This window comes from Zootoca vivipara, chromosome 15, assembly GCF_965207765.1.
Source record: "Zootoca vivipara chromosome 15, rZooViv2.hap1.1, whole genome shotgun sequence".
Classification (NCBI taxonomy): Eukaryota; Metazoa; Chordata; class Lepidosauria; order Squamata; family Lacertidae; genus Zootoca; species Zootoca vivipara.
In genome coordinates this window covers 29266041-29293483 of record NC_142598.1, presented here as the reverse complement: position 1 = coordinate 29293483, position 27443 = coordinate 29266041, and the positions used below count along the sequence as shown (strand labels likewise).

The 27443-nt window shown below is 42.5% G+C and overlaps 1 long non-coding RNA gene across 1 annotated transcript in view; it reads left to right on the top strand.

Annotated features, from left to right (window-relative positions):
- Nucleotides 1–3641, top strand: part of LOC148683432 (uncharacterized) — a 229882-nt gene extending 226241 nt beyond the window's left edge. Inside the window, exon 3 of the long non-coding RNA XR_015947179.1 lies at nucleotides 2537–3641. This is a non-coding gene — a long non-coding RNA (uncharacterized LOC148683432). The remainder of the gene's footprint in view (nucleotides 1–2536) is intronic.
- Nucleotides 3642–27443: the final 23802 nt, after the last annotated feature.

Here is a 27443-nt window from a genome sequence, read left to right as displayed (position 1 = left end):
AACTCAGTTGGTCTCTAAGGTGCTACTGAAAGGAATTTTTTTTATATTTTGTTTTGATCACAGACATACAGTCCTGCTTAACTTTTATTTTGTTTTATATGTATATGTTTATTTATTTTCATTTATCTGACTTCCCACTTTCCTAGTGCTCTGTAGGCATCCAAAAAGAGCTATTGGAGATAATATTTTAAAAGGGTCCATAATATTTTATGTGTGTGACTACCAGGGATGCGGGTGGCACTGTGGTCTAATCCACTGAGCCTCTTGGGCTTGCTGATCAGAAGGTCGGCGGTTCAAATACCCATGGCAGGGTGAGCTCCCATTGCTCTGCCCCAGCTTCTGCCAACCTAGCAGTTTGAAAGCATGCCAATGCAAGTAAATAAATAGGTACCACTGCTGCGGGAAGACAAATGTCCAATACAAAACAAGCAGCACGCAAGGGCACAAGATTCAATCAAGTTTCAATCAAGTATTATTAATCCAAAAAGAAAACAATAAGAGAACCATATACAAGTGCTGACACAGAAGCCAAAACAAAACGTCAAGCAGATAGCATCCTATATAATAAAGTCCCTGTGTCTCTACATCCAGTTTTCCGTGTGTCCCGTTTTCCGCGCTACTGAGCATGTAATAATAATACTTGATTGAAACTTGATTGAATCTTGTGCCCTTGCGTGCTGCTTGTTTTGTATTGGACTTTTGAAGAAATTGGCAGCATTAGCCCATTATTTCTGTTTTGGTTTTTTTGCGGGAAGACAAATGACATTACCGTGCACTCTGGTTTCCGTCACGGTGTTCCATTGTGCCAGAAGCGGTTTGGTCCTGCTGGCCACATGACTCGGAAAGCTGTCTGTGGACAAACTCTGGCTCCCTCAGCCTGAAAGCAAGATGAGTCCCGCAACCCCATAGTCGCCTTTGACTGGAGTTAACTGTCCAGAGGTCCTTTAACTTTACCATATGTGTTATGTTTGGCAGAACTATAAAACAGAAAGTTCTCTTTTTGCCTCCTTAAAACTTGGGTCCCTGTGTGAGAGCCAGTGTGGTGTAGTGGTTAAAAGCAGTAGACTCTGGTGAACCGGGTTTGCGTCTCCGCTCCTCCACATGCAGCTGCTGGGTGACCTTGGGCGAGTCACACTTCTTTGAAGTCTCTCAGTCCCACTCACCTCACAGAGTGTTTGTTGTGGTGGAGGAAGGGAAAGGAGAATGTTAGCCGCTTTGAGACTCCTTCGGATAGTGATAAAGTGGGATATCAAATCCAAACTCCTCTTCTATTACTACTACTACTACTACTACTACTACTACTACTATACATTTAAAGCAGCAGCATGCCACTCCAAGAAGCCATAGTTTCCCCCAGTGGTGTAGCATGGGGGGAGTTCAGGGGGGCGATCGGCCTGGGAGCATTGTGGGGGGCTCTGCTCATGCCACCTTCCCTGAGCCAGCCCTGGCTGTTGTGTCCTTCTCATGCAGCCTCCCCAAGCGGCTTTGCAAACAGTGTTTCCATGTCTGGGCATGGTGGGTGAACAGAGCACACCGCTCTGGGCTATTCCTCGCCACTGAAGCGAGACCAGCCCCAAGCGGAAGTGTAGTTTGTTAACCGACTGAGAGATTTTGGGAGACCCCTGTTTCCCACACAAAGCTACAGTTCAGAGTAGTACAGTCAGACCCTGTTCCCCGGGCACTGTGGGAGCTGTAGCTCTGCGAGGGGTGCAGGGGACAAGATGGTGGAACCAGGGCCAGTGACCAAAGCAGCTGCTCCATCCCTTACATGATGCTAGGTGTGTGAGAGAAGAACGTCCCTTGGATTTTGTTATTTGCATCAGTACTAAAGTCAGGATGGGAGAACGGTTCACTGGCGCCATTCGTTGCATCATTCAGCAAGACCAGATTCACCAATGCATATGTGGCACATCTAGAAAAACTGCCTGCCTATGTGAGATCTGTGCAAGCCCCCCCCCCCTTGTAGGCTTATTTCAAACCCATATTAACCTTCCAAGCATCCAGTTCACGTTCTCCAATTCTTTATTTGTTTTGGATTCCGTTTTAGATCGTTTTCTCCATGTGTGGTGCAAACAGATGATAATAGGATTCCATAATCAAAACGCAGTTAAAGGAGGCTCTAAAATATATATAGCACATGCACATTCTTGTTGTTGTTTAGTCGTTTAGCCGTGTCCGACTCTTCGTGACCCCATAGACCAGAGCACGCCAGGCATTCCTGTCTTCCACTACCTCCCAGAGTTTGGTCAAATTCATGTTGGTAGCTTCGAGAACACTGTCCAACCATCTGTCCTCTGTCGTCCCCTTCTCCTTGTGCCCTCCATCTTTCCCAACATCAGGGTCTTTTCGAGGAAGTCTTCTCTTCTCATGAGGTGGCCAAAGTATTGGGGCCTCAGCTTCAGGATCTGTCCTTCCAGTGAGCACTCGGGGCTGATTTCCTTCAGAATGGATAGGTTTGATCTTCTTGCAGTCCATGAACTGAACATAAGAATGGCAGCTTTAATCCTTATTGACTTATTGTCTTAATTTCTTTTAGTGAAGTGAGCACTGGAGCTGGGAGACTTGGCTGTGAATTACACTTCCCCCCTTTATCAATGGATTCCAGTCTTACATGGTAAGAATTCTGGGGTTTGTATTCTCCCACCCCCCTCATTTCAGATGATTCTATTAAAAGAGGGAATTCTATTATGTGGGTAGAGCTATAATGTGTGTGTCTATGTATTTTTGCATGCATTTTTAAATCATATTAATGATTTGATGATTTTTTTAACTTAAAGCAATATCCTATGGGTTCTTCTGAGGCAGCGTTTCTCTTGCAAAATACTATTATTGTATACGTAGAAACACAAAGGGCCTACAAAATGTTGTGTCACTGGCCTGTAGTTTGTTGTGCTCTATATTTAGCAAATGAAGTTGGAGAGAGAATGACTTATTTTTGAGTGCTGTAGCCTTGAATTTCTTTAGTTTTAAGAGTTTGGATTCACTCGGGGCTCTTCTAGACCACATGTTTATTGAGCATTCATTTTGATTTGCTTGCATGATGCTTATGCGGAAGTTAGACTATAGGTTCATCCAAACTTCCTTTTGCGCCACACAGGTCCACACTTTCCAGGTCTGTTTGGCTGGTTTTTGTCCCACTCTTTTCCTCAAGAAAAACCCCCTATTTACTGTGAAATCAGAATAAACAGCAATCTGTAGAAAACCCAAAAAACCGTTTGTTCCAATTCTGTGGTTTATGACGAATGTTCTTCCTGATTTGCTTATGAGGTGTTTATAAATTTTCCTGTTAATCATTTGTTCATCCCACACTCTTTCATTCTGTTCTCCAAGGCACTTTCCTAACAACAAAAAGACTTTTTGAAGTGGATTTGTTGCATTCAGGCAACAAATCTACTGATTGTCAAACCTGAATTTACAGTATGCTCTTGAATCACTCCCACAAAATACAGTCTGGAGGTGACTTTGGTAATTTTGTCCGATTCATATCTTAAAAGAAACCTAACCGCTTCCACCTTCCTTTATTTCACATTGCTAATATAAAGTTGGTAATATTGGTCTCCTGTGTGTAACTATGCAGTTTGGATCAAATATTTGAAACAGTTAGTTCAATCGTGGGGGGAAAAATGAGCAACAATTCTGGCAAAACAATAAATACAAGCAAAGAAATAAAATAAAATAAATCATGTCTCACCAACCTCTTTGAGATGTGTAGATAGAGAAGGTCTAGTAGACAGTATAAGGGACGCAGGTGGTGCTGTGGTTAAACCACTGAGCCTAGGGCTTGCTGATCAGAAGGTCGGCGGTTCGAATCCCTGTGACGGGGTGAGCTCCCGTTGCTTGGTCCCAGCTCCTGCCAACCTAGCAGTTTGAAAGCATGTCAAAGTGCAAGTAGATAAATAGGAACCGCTACAGCGGGAAGGTAAACGGTGTTTCTATGTGCTGCTCTGGTTTGCCAGAAGCAGCTTTGTTATGCTGGCCACATGACCTGGAAGCTATACGCCGGCTCCCTCGGCCAATAATGCGAGATGAGCGCGCAACCCCAGAGTCGGTCACGACTGGACCTAATGGTCAGGGGTCCCTTTACCTTTACATTAGTAGACAGTATACACTTGCATTTAAAAAAAAAAACCTTTTGACAAAATTCCACTAAAGGTTTTGGAGTAAACATAAAACTCATAGGATTAGATTTTATGGGTCCTTCACTTGTTAGAAAAAAACAAGGCAGAGGGTTAGAATAAATGGGTAATGGTGTGGGAAAAAAACAGTGGGATGCTCTAAATATGTGTATCATGATTGGTGAACTTTATCTTATTTATAAATAGTGTGAAGTTAAGGGTGAGCAGTGTTGTAGCTATATCTGTAGATCACACCAAATTACTCAGAATGTTGCAAACTCAGGTGTGTTGTGAACAACACCAAAAGGACTTCTTCTGAATGGGCAAGAAAATGCCCAATAAAGTTCAGCATTAAATGTTAGGTGATTTATGTTGATACAAACAGATATATTCTGGCTATGGGTTTGTGGTGAATAGCTCAATGTAAGTATCAACTGCAGTGGGGGGAAATGCAAATTCCATGCTAGGAATTATTAGAAAGAGAATTGATATGAAAACAGTCAGTACTGTAATGATTATATATATAAATCTGTGTTGTTTGGATTGCTATACACAGTGTGGTTTCTGCATCTGAAATTGACTTCATGGAAATGGCACAATACAGGAAAAGATACATAAACTCAAATGACCTTTGAGCTTGTAGCATTTCCTGATGGATTTTTTAAAAAAGTGTTTGGATGTGCAATCACCTTATCAAATGTACTGCTACAGGATGTTATGAGAGCCACTGTCTTAAATGGGATTACACCAGTTTGCAAGAAGATCTATCAAAGTGCATTAGCCATGATAATTAAAATTGACATGTTTAATTAGAGAAAGGTCATTGTTAACATTTACTGAAGATTGGAAACTTCTCATAGACTTTCTGCATGAAAATGAAACAATGACGTGGATTTGGGGATTGAAGATAATGTTGGTTTATAGAAAGTGTTTTTGTTAGGCGTTATTTTGGAGTGGATGAAGTGAATATTGTTTTTATATATAGTGGACAAATGAAGAGAATTGGAAGTTCTTTAATTTTTGTAATTTATCTTTTCTATTTCCCGTTAACGTTCTTTTCTATCTCTTATAATCACTTTCTCTCACTTTTTTCTCCTCCTTTCCTTTTTTTCTTTTCCTGTATGTTTTTATTTTATTTAGATTAATGTTGGATTTAAAAAAAAGATATTTGATATTCTTTATAAATTCTACTAAAATTTATTTAAAAAATATACAATTAAATGGATCCTCCCAAGTTCAAAGTCACTGTACCTTTAAATATAAATTGCTGGGAGCTCAGTTGCCTTCATGCTTTGCTTTTAGGCTTCCCTGGTTAGCTGCTGGTGGAAATGAGATATTGGACTAGATGGTGTCTTATTCAGTCTTTCAGAGCTTTGTTTGTCTTCAGTTCTGTACATATAGGAAAAGGTCTCTCACCCATAAGACACTTCATTACTCTACATTGTTGGAAATAGTTTTTTTCAGATGGCGTGGAGCTACATTTGGATCATGTTTTGACAGATTAGTTTATTATTATTACTACATCGTCTGCTTTTACATAGGCAATATTCTGTTCCCAAACAGACTGCCTCTGAGTCATTACTCATGGTGAGAGGTTTTGGGGTGTTTTGGGGCTTTTAGTGTCCATTAGAAAAGGCTGATCAATAAGAGGCTATGCATGTCTTGTTCACGAATCGCAGTCTAAATGAATTCCATGGAGGAGAAGCACTCTCCGTCCTGGCTGGAGTACTGCTGAGTGAGCAGGCTCTTTCAAGTGGAAGTGCGTACATTTGAGAAATGGGATTGGCAAAAGGCTCCTGGCTTCCTTGGTGGAGGAGGGGGGCTCTAGTCGCTGCGCATTTCTTTTAACAAGCTGAATCAGCCTCTGCTCGGCACATTGCATGGCATACGCTACGACTTTGGTTCATTAATAAGAAAGGAGAGTGAATCAGACTCCATTCTGAATGGAAACGCTACCAGCAAATATATACTAAATGGGTTGGGCTGGAAAGGGGCTTGTTCTCTCAGTTTTATAACTATGTCTGTCTTCTTTCTGGACCGGGCACTTGTCTTTCAGCCATGTTGCAACGCAGCCTCCATTTTAAGAGCGGAGGATAGCTGCCTGTCTGCTGCCATCTGTTAGACTCTTCCACCTCTGTTGTTCTTCCTCATTTAGTGAGAAGACGACAGGCTTCTGTGCTTTCCGGGGAACCGCACCTTTCCAAACAAGATAAATGTCCAATGGCTCCTTGCATTTCTTTCGTTGTCCTCTGCTGAGAAATCAGTGTCAAGTGTTAATTTCCTTTCTCCTAGTGGAAAGCATGGCCAGTCAATCCATCTGAAGTCTCTATGGCATAAAGGGACTCTACTGGTCCTAAACCTGAGGTCAGGCTCCCTCCCCTCCCTCTAAGATTGATTATGCCAGTAGAAAATGGCCTAAAACCATCTTCTCTACGCTTTAGAGATGGTGAATGAGACTCATAAGCTATGGATAATGATTTTGCTTTCCCTTTCTCTATTTCCCATTAGGGACTATACTCTTCTATATAACAAGAGGAGCACTTTTAGGTCATGGGTTTTGTTTGTTTTTTCATTCCTGCTGTTGTACAATAAACTTGAAAAATCCTCCCTCCACACACACACAGAAAATTAAGCTTGTGTGGTCTTTCTCAAACTTTTTTTTTTTAAGTAGTAGCGTAATTATCTGGTTCTATACTAGCCATCAGAGCAACCAGCTAGTTATGCAATGTTTTATCCCCCCTCCCCCTTTTTATGTTCTAAATAAAATTTTATCAAAGGTTTTCAACATAAAATACAACACTAAAACCAATAGCAATGTTTTATTTTTAATTCAAATCTTCTGCCCACCATTTTCGCTTTATTTCAATTGAATATGTGTCATGGTGTGAATGTGTTTCATTATCAATTAAGCAGGTACTTCTTAAAGATTTATTTATTTATTTATTTATTTTTGCCTTTAAGCCCTCATCTAGCATTTCTGTGTGAAAGCAACATAGAACATAAGGGGAGGGAGGAGCTTGAAAAGACCCTATGCATGATAAAAATGCTTAATATTTATTTATTTATTTATTTATTTGTTTGTTTGTTTGTTTGTTTGTTTGTTTGTTTATTACCCATCTGACTGGGTTCTCCTAGCCACTCTGGGGGGCTTCCAACAGATTGAAACACAGTAAGACATCAAACATAAAAAACTTCCCTATACAACACTACCTTCGGATGTCTTCCAAAAGTTAAATACAGTAGTTGTTTATTTCCTTGAAAGTAAAAGTAATCTCAGGGTCATGGGTTCGAATCCCCATTGGGTGAAAGATTCCTGCCTTGCAGGGGGTTGGATTTGATGACCCTCGTGGACCCTTCCAGCTTTGTAATTCTATGACTCTATTCTATGAAAGTAAATGACGTGACTACTGAGAGAATGTGTTTGATGAGAAAGCTGTCTGTGGACAAAGGCCTGCTCCCTTGGCCTGAAAAGTGATATGAGCGCCGCACCCCATAGTCAAGTTTGACTGGACTTAACTGTCCAGGGTTCCTTTGCCTTTACCTTACCTTTGGTCCTAGGGTGGGTTAAAAATAATGCCACACGAAATCAAATGACGAAAGCCGCCAAACCCTTGTGAGATAATGGAGGATTAGGTTTGGCCTAGATTTAAAACTTGATTGCAAGATGCTGGTCTCTATTGATGACACTGACAGAACAGCAAATGGCAACACTTCCAAGTGCCCAAGCCTTGATTAGCTGGGAACCCTTTTGATCTGAATATATTGTAACTCTGCCGTGTAGCTCTTTGTAAAAGCCGTAACCTTTTGCAACAAAGGCAGTTTGTGTAATCAGAAGAAACCATTTATTGGGCAACCGTATATGGCCTAAATTTGATAAAATATGATAAATTGTATTAATTTAGTAATCAAATCCACGTTGCGTGAATCAAAGGAGCTCCCCGAATACAAAAGGGCACTGCAAATGTCCATTTTGACTCTGCAGTGCAGAAGGCTATTATCCAAAAGTAATTGGCATTGCTTTGTCATTTCCTGCATTTAAATTTCAAATGAGATAGTACCCTTTCCTCTGGAAAAAGTGTGTTTTACATCTATTATGCAGCTACATGAAGAGTTTCATTTTAATGATCCCTTCTGTAGTTCTTTTTACATTAGATACAAATGCAACTTTGTGATTCTGTCATCTCTCCTTTTGAGAACTTCCTCAGAGCACTTCAATTTGCTGTCACAAATAGTGACACATTTTAGATTGTGGGACTTACTGAAATAATGAAGTCTGCCTTTGACTTTCCTTCATGCTTCACTCGCAACAAAGTACACTGTACATATGATATGCCATGCTTTTGTCATCTTGCTGACGTCTTTATGGCCCGCCCCCTCCTTCTTTACCAGAATTACAGTAGTCTCTTTGAAAATGGTCTGTCTTCATCAAGTACTCATCACAGTAAATTCTGCAATTGCTGAGTTACTCTCAAAGAATAAGTGAAATGAGAAAAGAATGGACATGACACAAAAATAGTTTGCCCACAGAAATGGGGAGGGAGGACCATAGCTGCTAAGTAAGTCTCCCGTATTCCCCAGGAAACCCCCGTTTTTCCAGCCGTTTCCCACTGGTAGCCCGATTTTTTTTAAAAACAACAACCCGTAAATCCCCCGGATTCTTACCGGCCCGGGGAGGCTCCTTCTGCGCATGTCTGGCGTCTCTGGACATGCGCAGAAGCGATTCCTGGCGCTGTGGCCATTTTGGAAATGGGCAGCGCATGCGTAGAAGCGACTTCCGGTGCTGCTCTGCCCAGTTCCAAAATGGCCGCAGTGCGACTTCCAGTGCCGATCCCGGATTTTTCAATCTGGGAGTTGGCACCTATGGGGAGGACTACAATTCATATGACAACAGCTGATGTCAGTGCCTTCATTGCTGCTGCTATTAGTAAAATTTAAGGTAACATTTTTGGGAGCAGGTGGCACTGTGGTCTAAACCATTGAGCCTCTTGGGCTTGCTGATCAGAAGGCCAGCGGTTCGAATCCCCTCAATGGGGGTGAGATCCCGTTGCTCTGTCCCAGCTCCTGCTGACCTAGCAGCTGGAAAGCATGCCAGATTGAGGTTACAAGGAGAAGGGGACGACAGAGGACAAGATGGTTGGACAGTGTTCTCGAAGCTACCAACGTGAGTCTGACCAAACTGCAGGAGGCAGTGGAAGACAGGAGTGCCTGGCATGCTCTGGTCCATGGCGTCACAAAGAGTCGGACACAACTAAACGACTAAACAACAATTTTCATTGGAGAAATATTGGAGGGTATGCGATTGCCGTGTGTGAGTGTGGTGGATGCAGTCTTTTGGGAAAGGACACTTTAACTATATTATATTAATTAATGGACCAGTTTCATCTAAACTGAATCTTTTTGCCTGCTCAGCCATAGCTACTCTTTTAATTTCTAAGCTCAGTCTCACAGCTGGAAGGGCTACTTACTCCATAACTCCATACTTACTTTTTTATTGCTCATGGTGTCTTTCTTTTGCTTATATCCCAGCATCATCTTAACTATATTTCAGTACACCTCAGCTTTGTTCAAAGACTTAATTATAGGAACTAATTTCACCGAGAGGGAATTTATTGTGCAGGAATAAAATATGATGAAATATTTATCATTGCTGCAGTCAGCAAAATATACAGACAGATAACTGTTAGGGGAACTGTGCCCAGTATACAATGACAAGAGTTTCTGGATCACTAAATACACTGTTCAAGTACAATAGTACAATGATGTTAAACTCTTCCATAGAAGATTTATGGGGAAAGAAACAAAGCTCTACATTTGCCTTCCCCAAGCTGGTGCCCTCCATACAGTTCCCATCAGCCCCAGTCAGCATGTCCAATGGGCAGGGATCGTTTGGGTTGGGTTGGGTTGGTCCCAACAGGACCAGGATGGCACCAGGTTAGGAAAGACAGCAGTACATGTTGGTTATGATTTTTTAAGGCCTTAGAATGTCTCCGACTTTAATGAGGTGGTGTTTTTAAAACACGCCATAATACTTCACCTGCTGAGCTTTGGGGAATTTGCATCAAAATGAAAAGGGGAGTTGTGGGTTTTTAGGGCACTCTGTGGTGATATTTTACAACAAAATAAGGACAATAGTCCATTTAAGATTTAAGATTTAAGATATCTTTATTGTCATTGTCCCCTTGCTGGAACAACGAAATTACTCAGTTGCTACATCCACTCAGATAAAGCATTCCGCATAATCCAAAATTACAAAACCTAATTAAAAACAGTAAATATAATACAAATAACAAGTAAAATAAGATGACTTCAAAGTCCAGGCTTTCCATTTAAGGCCAAAATTGCTCTAGAGAAGAAACTGTTCCTGAGACGGCTCGTTCTTGCCTGCATAGTTCTATATCTCTGTCCCGATGGCAGGAGCTGAAACAAATGGTGACCAGGGTGCGTTGGATCTCTTGATATGTCTAGTGCTTTTCTATGGCACCTGGTGGTAAAGATTTGTTCTAAGGTAGAGAGTGAGCAGCCATTTCCCGGGATGTGGCTGCATTCTCCTTGGAAACATAGGTAAAAGGTAAAGGTAAAGGACCCCTGGATGGATAAGTCCAGTCCTTTGCAGCACTCGTTTCACTTTTAGGCCAAGGGAACCGGTGTTTGTCCACAGACAGCTTTCCGGGCCATGTGGCCAGCATGACTAAACCACTTCTGTTGCAACAGAACACCATGACAGAAACCAGAACACACGGAAATGCCGTTTACCTTCCCACCACAGAGGTACCTATTTATCTACTTGCACTGGCATGTTTTCGAACTGCTAGGTTGGCAGAAGCTGGGACAGAGCAATGGGAGCTTACCCCGTCATGTGGATTCAAACTGCTGACCTTCTGATCAGCAAGCCCAAGAGGCTCAGTGATTTAGACCACAGCACCACCTGCGTCCCAGCCTTTCATAAAGCTGGAAAAGAAAGGTGGAAGAGCAGCAATCTTCCCCACTCCTCTTTTTGAGAGATGGCCAACTCAGAGTAAACCTACTGAAATTAAGACCCATTCATTTCAGTTGGCCAAACCCTGAGTAAAACTCCATTGAGTAGCACTTCTCTGTGTGTTTTTCAAGGTTCAGATTCTAGCAGAACTGACTCTTACCCCCAATGACTGTGAAAAGTGAAGTGTGTGCACATGCTTACTCTTCCTTTGTCATAGGGTGGGGGATGATTCAGTAGGGGAGAGAGCATGAGTGGTGGAGATTGGGCTCACAGCTCTTGCTCTGAAATACAAAAGTGCTAATGGACCTGAAAACGTTGCTGGCCCCTGATGTGGAGGGTCACTGGTACCAGGGCCGGATTTAGGTTTGATGAGGCACTAAGCTAATGAAGGGAATTGGGCCCTTTCTATGTCCAGCTGTCCTTTGTCAACAACAAATGGTCACTATTTTTTGTGTTGAATATATGATATATGTGAAATTATGGACCTAATAGGTATCTAAAGCCATTTGCACATAACAAAATACAGTGGTACCTCGGTTTAAGTACACAATTGGTTCTGGAAGTCTGTACTTAACCCGAAGCATACTTAACCTGAAGCGAACTTTCCCATTGAGAGTATTGGAAAGTGGATTAATCGGTTCCAGACGGTCCGCGGAGTACTTAAACTGAAAGTACTCAAACCGAGACGTACTTAAGCCGAGTTATGACTGTATGTATTTTATCAAAGTAATTGTTGAACTGAAATACAATTAAGAAGAAGTATATTTTTGGGGGGAACCCCAAGAGAGTGGGTCCCTGAGCTATAGCTTGTTTAGTTTAAATGTAAATCCGGCACTGACTGGTACCCTATCCCTCCTGTAATTCATATTTACTTTCCACATCAGCATCAACTGCACCTCAAAGGTAACATAAGAATGAGCCCTTAAAAGGTACAAAAAGGAGGCTTGCATGTACTAGCAGTAATCTGTCTGTGGATGTTAAAAAGGAATCTCAATGAAAGGCTGATGGTCTTTGACGACTCTTTTCGAATTCTGATAGAACTGTTTTGTGGTGCAGCTATCCCTAATTAAAAATCAGCACTCAAAACACTTCGTATCGGAAAGGTTACTGTTTAGGATAATCCAGAAACTGCTAATAATTCAATAAAAGCTTCTCTGTAAGGGAACTAAAACTCTAGGAGATAGGATCTTTAATTATCGTCTCCTCTGAAATACCCTCTTCAAGTTCTCATTCTTTAGATATCACTATTTATGAATCAAATGATTCTTTTGGTTTTATCACAGGAAGAGAAAATCTATCTATTACCCTCTGTGGTGACCCAGAGCTTTGTTGGGTAAAAATGGAACCCCTCTGCCTCAGCATGAGGGAAAAGTCTTAGTTAATGTTTTATTCTAATCTTCATGACGTTCTTTCAGAGTTTTGCTTACTGTGGTCTGTATTATATGCTCTCCCTGTTGCTTTCTCTCCTCCACTTTTTAAAGCCCTGATAAATTTGAAAGTTTTTTGGGTGGGTGGGGGATAAAGCAAATTGTTGTGCATGGAATAATTGAAGACCAGCTGACTATTAGGCAACCCTATCTAATGCATCTTTACTCATTTGCATTGTCCTGTTGCATGTAATAGGACTGCCTCCCTCATAAGTGTGTTTAAGATGGCAGCCTGAGTTTCTTACCGATGAGTTTCTTCACTTTATAATATAGTAATTCATTCATTTAGGGTGTTTATATACTGCTCTTCATAATATTTATCCCAGGGAAGTTTACAATACAATCTGAAGCAAAATAATAGTAGAATATGCAGTTGTTGTTGTTGTTGTTTAGTCGTTTAGCTGTGTCCGACTCTTCGTGACCCCATGGACCATAGCACTCCAGGCACTCCTGTCTTCCACTGCCTCCTGGAGTTTGGTCAAACTCATGTTCGAAGCTTCGAGAACACTGTCCAACCATCTCGTCCTCTGTTGTCCCCTTCTCCTTGTGCCCTCAATCTTTCCCAACACCAGGGTCTTTTCTAGGGAGTCTTCTCTTCTCATGAGGTGGCCAAAGTATTGGAGCCTCAGCTTCACGATCTGTCCTTCCAGTGAGCAGTCAGGGCTGATTTCCTTCAGAACGGATACGTTTGATCTTCTTGCAGTCCATGGGACTCTCAAGAGATGCACCCCCAAAATATTAACCTGCAAATGAACCAGATAATTTGTGACCAACCTGCTAGCTAGATTTGGAGGGCTTCCCCCTTGCTCTTTGGAAAGAAACTGAGCAAGCAAGCAATTTTATATTTGATTTCATGTGTTCTGAGCTATCTGCATTAGCAACATGGCTGAATCTCACATGAAGTCAACTACTGTACACATTTCTTCACATTATTCTTCCTATCAAAAGTTGCCCTGCCTTGTTTGTCCATTGTTTGCCCCTTCACTACCGGGACCTCCATGCTTACTTATCTGCACTCCAGAATATGATTTCATCCCCATTTTTTCCTCCTTCCCCTCCCTCTAGTCTTTAACACTGAAGTGAGGCTGAGCAACTGTGAGGGCTACTGGCTGAAGCCTAGGCACTTGCCTTGGTTGGTTGTGATGCCTACGAGGAGTGAGTGCATAGCTGCTCCTGCTGCTCAAGCTAGCTTCAGCCTGACCTTACTGCTAATGTTGTTCGCAGATCTTGATAATGCACATTGAGCTAAGACATCCCTGCACCATCTCCACCCAGTAGTATGTACATAGAACGGGAGATTTTGCTGCACATGAAACCATGCTGACATGTACAATGACATGCTGCCCTTTCAGCCAGTAATGTTTGCTTGGCTGTTACCGTGACTGGAAATAATAATAATAATAATAATAATATTTATACCCTGGCCTTCCCAATCAAGACCAGGCTCAGGGTGGCTAACAACAAGAATATCAAAGCAAGCATAAAAGAAACAATTCAATTAAAATGCAGATTAAATACAATGTTAAAATTCCATTTTAAAATTAGGAATCTACAAGTGCAACCTCATTTAAATATCTGTAGGATAAAGCCTTAGGGGAGGGTAACACCAGGGTCAGACTGAGTCAGTCCAAAGGCCAAGCGGAACAGCTCCGTCTTGCAGGCCCTATGAAAAGATGACAACTCCCGCTGGGCCCTAGTCTCCTGAGAGAGTGTGTGTTCCACCAGGTTGGGGTTAGTACTGAGAAGGCCCTGGTCCTGGTTGAGGCCAGTCTAACCACCTTGTGACTCGGGATCTCCAGTATGTTATTATTTGTGGACCTTAATGTTTTGCCAACAAAGCTGTTTGGCATCACTCATTGCCGAAACAGGGAAATGTGTGTGCTTTGTAGCAAGTTTGAACAATTTGCGAGCTCCCATTCTGAGGCCTGCATATGTTCAATTAAGCACATAATCCTTGTGGAAATGCTGTGCTAGTGGCAGTTTTCAGGAACAAAACACTAAGTCTGATCCTGTTACATTTTTTAATCTATTTGGGTTGCTATGTTTGGTCTGGGATCGAGTGATGCACAATCTTTGAACTTGCCAGAATGTGGATGCAGCAGAGGTCCTAGCGACTGCGTTCATAATTGGCTTCCCACATTTTTATTTTTATTTTAATTCTAAACCATGACATTTCTAATTAGACGCAGGTGGAACAAAGAGTAAAAGCTTTCCAAATTAATCACAGCATTATGATTTTTGAGTGGTCTAGCTATTGAGGAAGAAAAATAACACTTAACATTTACCCTTTTAAAGTGCTTGTGTTCTCCCTCCTCCCTTCTTGGCCAACAAATTTAGACAATAAGTAAAGAACCAGCCTACCAAGTATACTTTCTCCTTATCTCTTTACCATTTAGAACATAAATTTTAAACAATGGAGGACTGCTCTGCTCTTTTACTATAATTTGCTGCCACTCATTCTGTGAATTACATTGTTACAAAGCCATTCTTACATTGGGTGGACAATTTTGCTTCTTGTTTTCTTTCATGCGTTTCGAAAATTAACTCGATCGCACACACAAAAAGCTTCTAGGGGTAGATGGACATGTTTGCTTGGCGTATTTCTTTTCCCCTTGGGCAGATCCACGCCATACATTTAAAGCACATCCATGGCACATTTAAAGGAATCCTGGGAACTGTAGTTAGTAAAGCGTGAGAGGCAAATGGGAGCATTTCCATTAGATAATGATACAAAAAAAGTATCCCTGTGCAATAGCATAAGTGTGGTGTTGGAAATATCCACCTTTGAATTTGCTTTTCAGTATGCGGAGTAGAGTATGACACATCACCCTGACATGGTTTTTCCTTATACCTCCTATGGGACCTCCTATGTTCAAGATTAAAATGTGTATCAATCGCTCAATTTTAGCCTGGTCTCCTAAAAGAATGATCACTCCAATGCTTAAGAAAAGTTGCTTGGTATTCCAACATACCAATGCTATTTTTCTAGAAAAAGAGGTGCCGGAACTCACCATGAACACTTCCCTCGTTCTCTTATAATGACAATGGCACCAACCTGAGAGGTGCTGGAACTGAGTTCCGGCAAGTTTTGGCCAAAAAAAAATTGAAAAAAAAATATTGCAAAAAATATATATATTGCAAGTAATAAAAAAAAACCTTATGCTTACTACTGGTGGCATAATTTGTAATGGTCAGAGAAGATTCAAGACTAATTTGAGAACTGTTGCTGGATTAACATAAAATAACATAAAATAAGCTGTCAGTAGCCAGGGATCTCATTTAAAATACAAGTGGGATCATCCTAAAAGATGGTCCTGCTTGCGGACAGGCCCTCAACCCAGTTCCCCCCACCCTGGCGTGGGTGGAGTAATACCCTCACACCGGGGTGGCACCACGATTACTCCAGGCCTATTGGCCAATCATTTTGAGTGAGGTGATCGTGGGGGGTATAAAAGCATCAGCGCTATGTGTGCCAAGCACCTGCTTCGCGCTGCCGGACACTCGCCCACCAACACTTTAGTTTAGGTGTCCTCTGTCCTTGCTTTGGACTTTGGTTGGTCGTCCGTCTTGGGACAGGGACTGGGTAGGAATTTTTCCATTTGGCAGATTGGCACTAGCCTTTTGGTTTTCATCTACCTCTTAGCAATTCTCACAACTTTGTAAGCTTTGGTGGTTAGGCATTGGCTTATTGATGAGTGGGGGAGGGGAGGTCAGCCATCGTCTGCCCCTCCATTGACCAAGGGTATTCCGTTAAAGGAATCCGGGGCCTAGATCCTGTCCAAAGTCCGCTTGAGGGGCTAGGGCCATGTCAGGCCTCTGTGAACACCAGGGAGATGCAGGCGGGTTCCCCCGAAGCAGCTCCTTCTTTTGGTGGTTTACCCTTACTGACTTCCTGCAAAGGGGCAGGAGTCCAGTATAGTCTTTTGCCAACGCCAAAGCCAATACTGCTCACATTTGCTATAATCAATAAAGTTGTGGCCTACATTTTGCCCATTAACCTTAAACCAAAATTCTGCATCTTATTCTAATGGGGGCTGGCTTGAGGGTCTTGACATGCAACAACAACAACAACAATTTTATTATTTATTTCCCCACTCTGTGTAGCTTCCAACACATGTAAAAATATAATAAAACATCAAACACTAAAAACCTCCCAATACAGGGCTGCCTTCAGATGTTTTCTAAAAGTTGTATAGTTATTTCTCTTAATGGCATCTGATAGGAGGGCATTCCACAGAGAGGGAAATTTGAGATGAAAACATTCTAATTTGATTTGACTGAAAACAAGCCAGAATACGATGTCGTTTATTGGTTTCAGATGAGCCAACAGTACTGTTTGCTGAGGGTACCCACTGAAATCAATAGACTTGAGTCACTGATTTCAGAGGTTATACTTAGAGTGTAACTTAGTCGGACATCACCGATTGTTATTTGTAATGTATTTTATGTTCCACATGGAAAGGAGATAGACATACATACATCTGAAGGCAGATAACCTCAACGGACACCAAATAACCTAGAAGCAAACAGTATCTAGAGATGACAATTTGGTGAATGTAACAGATTTCCAGACAAGGGTGTTCTTACTCAGCCCAGGTTTCAGGTATCCTATGATTATAGCTCTGGAACATATATATCTCAGGTTATTATTCAGCACAATAAAACACATGCAATGAATCCTTTTAATATTCACTGCATCTCTTTCACTTTAATTATGAATTTTGGCCATTTGAACATTGGGGTGCTCCTCTAGTTAGGGAGAGGACTACGTTTTAGAAAAGCTTTAGCTAGGACTCTGTGGAGGTAATCTGCGACATTATAACTATGCAGATAGCAGTAGTACACTCACATAAATTTGGTATAGGCAGTATTGAGTTTTCAAGAGTGTACTTTCTCCATACAGCGAGTCAGTTTCATGTGGGAGTGGAGCTGAATGCATTTATTTTATTTTTTTTGCCCGCAATGCTAGGTTAGCCTTTGTCAACAACAAGCCCTTTTAGATACAAAACAAACATGAAAAGCGGCCTTCAATTGGCGGAGTGGTTTTTCCTCTAATTGGCTTTCCTGTAGTTAATAGGTGTATGACAAAAGCATTCGGATTAATACAGCCCACCAGCTCTATTTATACAACCTCATGTGTTTCCCCAGCAGAATACATTTTTTTACAGAATATCTGGGGAATTATTTAATAGTCAACTGTTATTGCATGCCTAAAGATATTTCTGAAATAGAACCAAAATTACCTCCACCTATTGCATAGTCCCAAATTATGTGTAATAAGTGCCAGCATGCCAGCAATTTTCATGGGGTTATAATTATTTTAATGTAAAATTGGAGCAAGTTGAACGCAGAGGCTGTAAGGAGAGAGTGCACCTTGTAACTCGACGTACTTCCATTTCAATAGGGCCTAACACTTAAAGAAAGCAAAGGTGCAAGCGTGTTGGCCTGGGAATAGGTTCTGAATGCATTGTGGGGGGGCATTTGGCTCATACCTGCCAAGTTGCTGTCAGAGAAATAAGGGACCGGGCCGGAAATAGCAGACCGGAAGTAGCGCTGCCGCCATTTTTGAACTGGGCGGAGCATGCTCAGAAGTGACTTTTGATGCTGCTTTGCCCAGTTCCAAAATGGCCGCTGCGCCAGAAGTCGCACTGCAGCCATTTTGGAACTGGGCAGAGCAGCATCAAAAGGTGCTTCTCAGCATGCTCCGCCCAGTTCCAAAATGGCCACCACGCCAGAATAAACCGGGGGGGGGATCGTTTTTTCAGCTAGGAACAGCTGGAAAAACGGGGATTTCCCAGGGAAAACGGGAGACTTGGCAGCTATGATTTGGCTGCACCCCTGGCCACCCATGACCCTTGGCAGGCACAACAGTCATGCGCCCAAAGAGGGCAGTCATGCTGCCCTTCTAGTCTTGTGCTACTTCGTGATGATGCAGGGCTGTGTGAGGAGGATGCAACAGACATGAGTCCTGAACAGAAAGGACACTATATTATTTATTTATTTATTTATTTATTTATTTATTTATTTATTATTAATATGAGTTATCTTTTTTATTCCAAAGTAACTGGACTGAGAAAACAATAAACTGGAGTGAATACTTATACATTGGCCCAAAAAATAAAAGGGCGGTGGTACCACACAGTTAGCGTGCCTGAGAACATGTGGTTTGAGCAAACTAACTGTTGCTTTTCACGAAGGCGAGAAAGCTTTACTCGTTTTATGCAAAGCACCCTGACATGCTAATACCTTGTTGACAGCAGGTACTTGATGTACAATTGAGAACATTCTAAAATAGTGGTTGGTAACAAAAATATTTAATGTGGGTTAAGATTGTTTCCAGAAATTGTGTACCTTCGCTTTGTGGCGTTGCCATGGTGAAACGCGCCACATAATTGCCATATAATTCATTTCCTGGTTAAGTTTGAATGCGTTGTATTCTTTGTAATCTTTGTTTTGCTGAAAGCAAAACATTAGGCTTCATATTGTTCCTGTGACTTTTAACTTTAGTCAATAGAATAGAGCTAATTTTAAGGATTAATTTACCTCACATACAAGCATCTTTGAGTTCTGTCAGAACAAAATTGCCTCCGTTCACACATTATGAAGTGTAGAGATGAGTGATGTCTGGTTTTCATCATCTTGATATATCACCACAATATACCAATATATCACAAACTCTGAAATGAGGATGGAACTATAGAGTAATTCAAATCTGCTATTAGTGAGTTACTTCTTAACTCTGTCTTTGATAGGAAAGCTGTTGACTCGCAGCACATCAGTGTCCGCAAGTAGTTTCTATTATTCGTTGCTCCGGTAATATATTTGTGTATCATCATTGTTCATAGGTTCTTATGTGGCTCCTTTAAGCACTTCTCTTTGATTGATTGACTCTGTGCCAGTCTGCATTTCCGTAGTTTCCTTTGTTACCATGTTGGGCACAATGGAAAAGGGAATCAACACTTTAATCAATGAGAAATTGTCGATTGGAAGCTGCCCAGAGTGGCTGGGGAAACCCAGCCAGATGGGCGGAGTATAAATAATAATAAATTATTATTATTATTATTATTATTATTATTATTACTACTACTACTACTACTACTACTACCGGTACTACTTATCACTACTTATCACTATTATCAGTAATGAGATGCTGCAAAATGAAAGGAAAAGGAAATCCCGGTTGTGTGTTTCTTCCACACAATAATCTTCCTAAGATCCCCTCTATCTACCTGAAATGCCAGATAGAAACCTGGCCAAACCGGAAAAGTGCTCCTCAGGGGTATAAGTCTCCTTGGGATAAAAATACTTAGGGAGACTGACCCATAGCTGCCAAGTACCCCGTTTTCCCCGGGAAACCCCTGTTTTTACTTACCTTTCCCCGGTGGTCCCCCGTATCACTTCGTCTCCCGTTTTTCTCCGTTATTTTCTCCTGCCAGCGGCCTTTTTTTTCTGATTTGCCCTTCTATGGGGACCAAAAATGGCCGCCGCCGGCTTCAAAAGTCGCATCTACGCATGTCTGGAAGTGCATAGACGCGACTTCCGGTGTCGGCAGCGGCCATTTTTGGTGCCCATAGATGGGCAGAGCGACACCGGAAGTTGCGTCGACGCACTTCCTGACATGCGTAGAAGCAACTTTTGAAGCCGGCAGCGGACATTTTTGGTGCCCATAGAAGGGCAAAGCGACACCGGAAGTTACGTCAACACAACTTACGGTGTCACATGGCTGCCGGTCAGGGACTTGGAAGATAAGGACTGACCTCTGGAGAGAAGGAAGTTGATAGGAGTTGGCTGAGGTTGGAATGTGCTTCAAGTGGCTCCAACTCAAAAACTCCAGTGCTGGCTATCATATCTTCTGCCTATACTACTAATCCTGATCGTAAGGTAAAGGTAAAGGACCCCTGGATGCTTAAGTCCAGTCAAAGGTGACTATGGGATGCAGCGTTCATCTCACTTTCTGGCCGAGGGAGCTGGCGTGTGTCCACAGACAGCTTTCCGGGTCATGTGGCCAGCATGACTAAACCGCTTCTGGCGCAACGGAACACCGTGACAGAAACCAGAGTGCACAGAAACACTGTTTACCTTCCCACCACAGCGGTACCTACTTGCACTAGTGTGCTTTCAAACTGCTAGGTTGGCAGGAGCTGTGACAGAGCAATGGGAGCTCACCCCATCCCAAGGATTCGAACCGCTGACCTTCTGATTGGCAAGCCCAAGAGTGGTTTAGACCACAGCGCCACCCGCGTCCTTAAACCCGATCATGGACTGCTCTGGCTTTACTTCTCACCTGACCTTACTTCCTTCAACTGGGGCCTTGGATAAGTCATGGATTCTGCTTTGGTTGCCAGTGTGGTGTAGTGGTTAAGAGTGGTAGACTCCTAATCTGGGGAACCGGGTTCGCGCCTCCGCTCCTCCACATGCAGCTGCTGGGTGACCTTGGGCTAGTCACACTTCTCTGAAGTCTCTCAGCCCCACCCACCTCACAGGGTGTCTGTTGTGGGGGAGGAAGGGAAAGGAGAATGTTAGCCGCTTTGAGACTCCTTTGGGTAGTGATAAAGCGGGATATCAAATCCAAACTCTTCTCTTCTTCTCAGCACCGATACTGGAAAGTCCCTTGTTTACTCAGGAGTCCACTGGGAACAGGGCATACCTGTAAACAGGGGTTGTTGGGGGTTTTTTTTGCAGGAGGGAGGGAGGGTAGAACAGATTTCGGCATAGTAACCTATATACTCTTTGGCTTCCCACGCTTCCTCTTACCAAAGATTTACCCTGCTTTTGAAAGAACTATTCTGCTCTCCTGATACGATTTTATCAGTCTTGCAAATGAGAACAGCGGGAGCGCGTTCACCCACCCCATGCTCCAGCGATGCAGCTTCTTTGAAGACAAGTCTGCTCCAGAAGGTTAGGGCTTTGCCAGTCCTCTTAAATGAACGAACTGTGCATATTGTGTAGAATGCTTTTTCAAAGTGCACATATCAGCTGCAGACATTGCTCCTAATCGGAAGCCTGTTAGGCTGTCAGTTCATCTGAGCAGGTGGCGTGAGGGGGAGAGGAATCCAGCAAGTGTGGAGCTCTATTCTGTGATAAAATAAGAGAGGACTTTTCATCCTGTTTCGTCCAGGGCTCTGTAGAACATTGGTTTCTCCTCACCCTGGTTCTCTTTCTCTTAGTCTCCTTTGCACCACAAAATGCCATTTGTGTGAACGAGGGGGTTGAGACCTAGCTCCCTGCTAGGTGTGACAGCTGCACAGAGAAATAACACAGCAGTTTTCTTTCTTTTTTTAAAAGAAGTTGTGGTGCCAGCATTTCTCAGGCAGTTTTGACTTCAATTGGAAAAGGCTCTGTTTCTCCTCTAGTGCAGGTGACATCCTCCCTTGTGCTTTTTAAATTTTATTTTTTAAAAAAAAAATAGGGCAGCTGAGCCACTTTGAACTTCCCTTTTGGAGGAAACATGAAACAGGCAGCTTAAAATGTGGCAGAGAGGCCAAACTAGCTGGTACTCTACAAAGTGGAACAGCATGGGGTGTCTGTGGCAGCAGAAGGGGAGAATCTCTGAAAAGAAGAAAGGGCATACATTTGCTTGACAGATTGAGAATGAAGTAGTTTTGAAATGCTCGAAACACAATTATTGCATGCCTTCCAGCATCTAAGAATTTGGACGGTCAGAACCTTTTCGTTCTGCCCTCTGGGTCTACCCCAAAGGCCCTTCCCACACTGCTTCCAAGACACTGCTGCCATATTTTTGAACCTTTCCCTTATATCCCTCTTGCGTCTTCAGTACTGATAGCCATCACTTTTTGATTCAGCTGGAATCCAAGCAAGGGATGCTGCTGTGATGGCTGCCCATACAAGGTGATACATATATAGAAGAGCTGAAAATTGATGACTGTTCATCTTGAACCTAGGCTCTGGCAATGTCTCTCCATTTTTTTTCTAATGGTTCCCTTTGTTGAGAACTATTAACTGGAAATGGCAGAGTTCGAACGTGGGACCTTCTAAATGCAAGGCATGGCTTCTGCAACTGTTCATTGAACATTCAGCAGTTTCTTGACTCAAACGTAATGATGTGGAACAGAATTCTTTTCATATCCTTAATAAAGATTGCACTTAAGAGCTTATAGTTGCAAATTAAGGAGTGTCTCCACCCCCATCGTTCAGCTTGAACACTGAGGTCCAGCTTTGAGGGCCTTCTGGTGGTTCCCTCACTGTGAGAAGTGAGGCTACAGGGAACCAGGCAGAGGGCCTTCTCCGTAGTGGCCCCGGCATTGTGGAACACATGCCTCCCATCAGATGTCAAGGAAATAAACAACTATTTGACTTTTAGAAGACATCTAAAGGCAGCCCTATTTAGGGAGTTTTTAATGTCTGATGTTTTATTGTATTTTAAATATTTTGTTGGAAGCCGCCCAGAGTGGCTGGGGAAACCCAGGCAGATGTGGGGGCGTATGTATGTATGTATAAATAAATATGTTGTTGTTGTTGCTGCTGCTGCTGCTGCTGCTCTTGTTGTTGACGACTATGGAGGGACGCGGGTGGCGCTGTGGGTTAAACCACAGAGCCTAGGGCTTGCCGATCAGAAGGTCGGCGGTTCGAATCCCTGCGACGGGGTGAGCTCCCATTGTTCAGTCTCTGCTCCTGCCAACCTAGCAGTTCGAAAGCACATCAAAGTGCAAGTAGATAAATAGGTACCACTCTGGCGGGAAGGTAAACGACATTTCTGTGTGCTGCTCTGGTTCGCCAGAAGCGGCTTTGTCATGCTGGCCACATGAACTGGAAGCTGGCTCCCTCGGCCAATAAAGCGAGATGAGCGTCGCAACCCCAGAGTCGGTCACGACTGGACTTAATGGTCAGGGGTCCCTTTACCTTTACCTTTAGTTCGCTATGGAGTATCTACATAAGCCAGAATAGCCTACTCCTGAGAATCCTTAAGATGTCCCATCTCTTCTTCTAAAATTGCAAGGGACACATCACAAAGCCCCTCAAATTTGGCTATTGTTTGTGATTCCCTTGCACTTTTGGGGGGAGTGATACTGTCATTGAGGTGCTCTAACTTCTTAGGGTAAAGGCATCACCATCAGAATATTGACAGTGAAGCATCTTTGAGTGAGTTTTGGAAGAGTGAAAAAACTCTCCAAGGGCTCAAAGACTTGAGAATGAGCGGCATACGTTACATCCTAACTCAATAAATTTGGTGACGTTTTCTTTTGTGGGTTGCTTTATACTCGGGGTGGAGGGGGTTGAGCGGAAAGAGAGCTGACAGAAGAAAACACTTTGGCTTTTCTTCAAATAGCTGTGCACAAGTTCATATGGCTGGTGGCTTGTTTCTGTTGAGCCCCACTTTGACTCACTTTATTCTGATCTTGAGACTTACCTTTCAGTCATTATATAGTCAACATTTTGAAACTGAAATGGACTTCCTCCAAGGTTATTTTTTCTCATCTGCAGCCTGTGAAGTTGGTGCCCAGAGCTGTGTTTGCTTCTTTACTCTATTGCAGCTCTGTCAGGGAGGGTTGAGACTTCAGGCTGGGAAAGGTAAAAGAGTTCAAAGAATTGCCTTTCCTGTTTTTCTTAAAAGATAGCAGCTTGCGTTTCTGATTAGATGTGGGCAGCATGAGAACATACTCTATGGCTGCAAATCTGTCTGTTCATGGACTGCTAAAAATGAAATAGACAAATCTGAACATGTGAAGGTCAAAAGTGGGAGTGGGGACACTGGGGAAGGGGCACATGACCACTCCCCCCCCAAAAGTGTTATTTTAATGTGAGTGGGTCTTACAGCTGAATATGGCTAAAGATGTCCACTTCAGAAAGGGATTTGAGCACAGATTGACTTTCAGGAATTTGTTATTGGGTTGCTACACATGTCTAATCTAATTTGACATGTTGTCCATCCAATTCAAGGAGCTCCACACACCATGGATCTGCAAGCAACTCACAGATCTTTGTTTCACACATACAATATAACATTGAAAGGGGAAATTTGCGCACCTCCAATGTGTTGAGCTGTACCTGCCACTTGTGCTCACATATCTCATCACAAATGAGATGTTTTTTTCTCTCGCTTTGGCTGTTGTATGAGAAGCAGCAAAAGAAAATATATTTGTCACACGTGTGCTGAGGAACAAAGTATTACGAAGTAACCGCAACAAATGCTCTGAAACACACTTGGGTTTTTGTCATTTGATCTTGAAACTCATCTTTCCTCAAAGCAGCTCTTGAACAATTTTGTGACTATTGGCCCCCTTTTTAATGAATTGTCTTTGTTGTCCTGCCCACTGAATGTTGAACTTTCTAAACTCTACATGCACTATTTGCCACTGAGCGTTTGAGTATACAAAAGCAAATATATACATATGTAAAGATGCATACAGTTGTACCTTGGTTGTCGAACGGAATCCATTCCAGAAGTCCGTTTGACTTCTGAAAACATTTGACAACAAAGGCACGGCTTCTCATTCGCTGCAGGAGCTTCCTGCACTCAATTGGAAGCCATAGAAGCCACGTTGGATGTTCTTCTTCCAAAAAATGTTCACAAACCAGAACACTCACTTCCAGGTTTGCAGCATTCGGGAGCCAAAACATTCAAGTCGCAAGGCATTCAGGATCTAAGGTATGACTGTACTTAAAGAACAGGAGTATTTTTCTTAATGAGAAACTCATTGCCTCTTTGTTTCTTTGGCAGACTTCCTGAAAAGTTTCATTTTGTAAATCATAGATTGAAAATATTCCACAGCAAAGGATTTGGAAACTCTACAGAAAATTTCCTACACAGAGGAGAGTGCCTTCATTTGTGGCTAAAGATGCTTAAGGAATTGTGTTTGTTTTTTTTTGTTGTTGTTGTTTTGCTGACAAATTGTGTTCTGTCCACCCCAATTCCCATCCCCTATTAGATCATAAATCTAAGCCCCAAAAGGATTGCCATAAAACTCTTATGAGTTTCATGTATGGCCATTGCATGGTCACTATATGTGACAGGTGTCTGTGCTGGTTTTATGACAAAACTGCATTGCTGCCAACTTTATTGTACCCATGCAGGAGGCTACTGTAAGTGAAATTTGCTGAAACCTCTGGCCTTTTCTTCTTTTCTTTAAAAACATAAACGATAAGAATGCACTCATGGGGGTGGGGGGGGGAGTTGGTTGTGAAAATGTACTACATTGGACAGAACACACTCAAACTAACATACTCCCTTAGTGCTGTTTCAGAGACTGCTGGGCTGGGCTATGTTTCCCACACAGTGCCACCAGTAGAGGGAGGCCACTTGATTCTCTGCAATGCCAGGCTACTGATTTGCTGCCCACACACTTACCCTGCTGCCTAATGCTACCTTTTGCTTTCCATTCTGCCCTCCAGGTGCATATACATCTTCAGGACAGAGGACTAGGGCATCCTTTAGGTCAGCACCCAGCACCAGGTTCAATGTCTTGTAGATATTCTTCTTAAGTTCTTGCTAAGTCCCTCGCCCAGAAAACATGAGATTCCAAACATACATTTATTATTATTCATTAAATTGCTATACTGGTCTTCATCCGAGGATCCGGAGAGCGGCCTGAAGCCGCTGAACAGCTGAGAGGCGTGCCTGGAGCGGCCTCCGCCGTGCCTCTCAGCGGGCGCAGCGGCGCCCCTGGTGGCCTGGCACCCTGCGCCACCGGACCCGGGCCTAGAGACGGCCCTGATCATGTCTTTAAGTTCGCAGACTATGATTTCAATAATACTCACAGTGAGGTTTTTTTCAAAGGAGACTGTAGTATGAGTGAGAAAGGAGCACTGGAACAATGCTCGTTATGAAATTGGAAGAAAGAAAACCCTTTCCTACTCCCCACATTGTCAAATGACTCTGAAAGATGGAACAATTTTCTAAAGGCTTATCAAAATAACTGAACTTTGACCCAGTGACCCAGAAGGAGGCATTTCAGTCCAAACTATAATGCTTGGAAAGAATTTTAGGAGTGGCTGAAAATTAGGGTTTAGATTGGAAGCACCGTCTCAGTCACCCGGAACCGCTGTAATCTTATTGTGAGTTTCAGATACATATCTTCAGTCTGTTTGAAGAGGTGTGGATATGCTTCTACTGCATCAAACACAACAGAAATTGGTGCTGTTTTATACGGTGATCAGGGGCCTTGAAGGTGGCAGTTGCTGATGCTAGTATTTGCAGTGAGCACAGCTAATATAACCAGTTTTCATCTTCTGTGAATGTTGTGAACATTTCATCTTCTGTGGACGTCTGCTGTTGTCACTTCCAAAAATGTCTCCTTCATTTCCCTCCCAATCATTCTGCACCCATTAATGAGAAAGGAAATTGCATTCAGAACCTATAAAAGAGGAAGAAAAAATGCAAATCAAATTCTTGTGGGAGAGGTGCAGGCTTTTGACATACTTGCCTTACTTTTGAAGTGGCCAATGGATGTTCATAAGTGCTATTTTTTTTAATTCTACAAATAATCTCACCAGTGGCTCTGCAGCCTTCCTATGTGCCCATAATTTGATTAAAGCCCCAGAGCAAGGCATAAGGAGATAATGCTTTCCATTGATCCTTCTCAGATCAGGACACATGGACAGCTAGGGAGGCTGAATGTTTACTAGAAAGAAAAAACACAACACCTTTGGCCACCAGTTCACGAGAAGTAAATTATGAAGAAACTCTCATGTGAAACTAACACGACTCCCAAGTATAGTGAATTATAGTAACAGATTAGAGAACTGGGCCAAAGCAAACAAGATGAATTTTAACAGGGAGAAATGTAAAGTACTACACTTGAGCAAAAAAGAAAAGAAAAGAGGCACAAATACAGGATGGGTGACACCTGGCTTGAGAGCAGTACATGTGAAAAGGATCTAGGAGTCTTGGTAGACCACAAACTTGACATGAGTCAACAGTGTGATGCAGCAGCTAAAAAAGCCAATGCAATTCTGGGCTGCATCAAT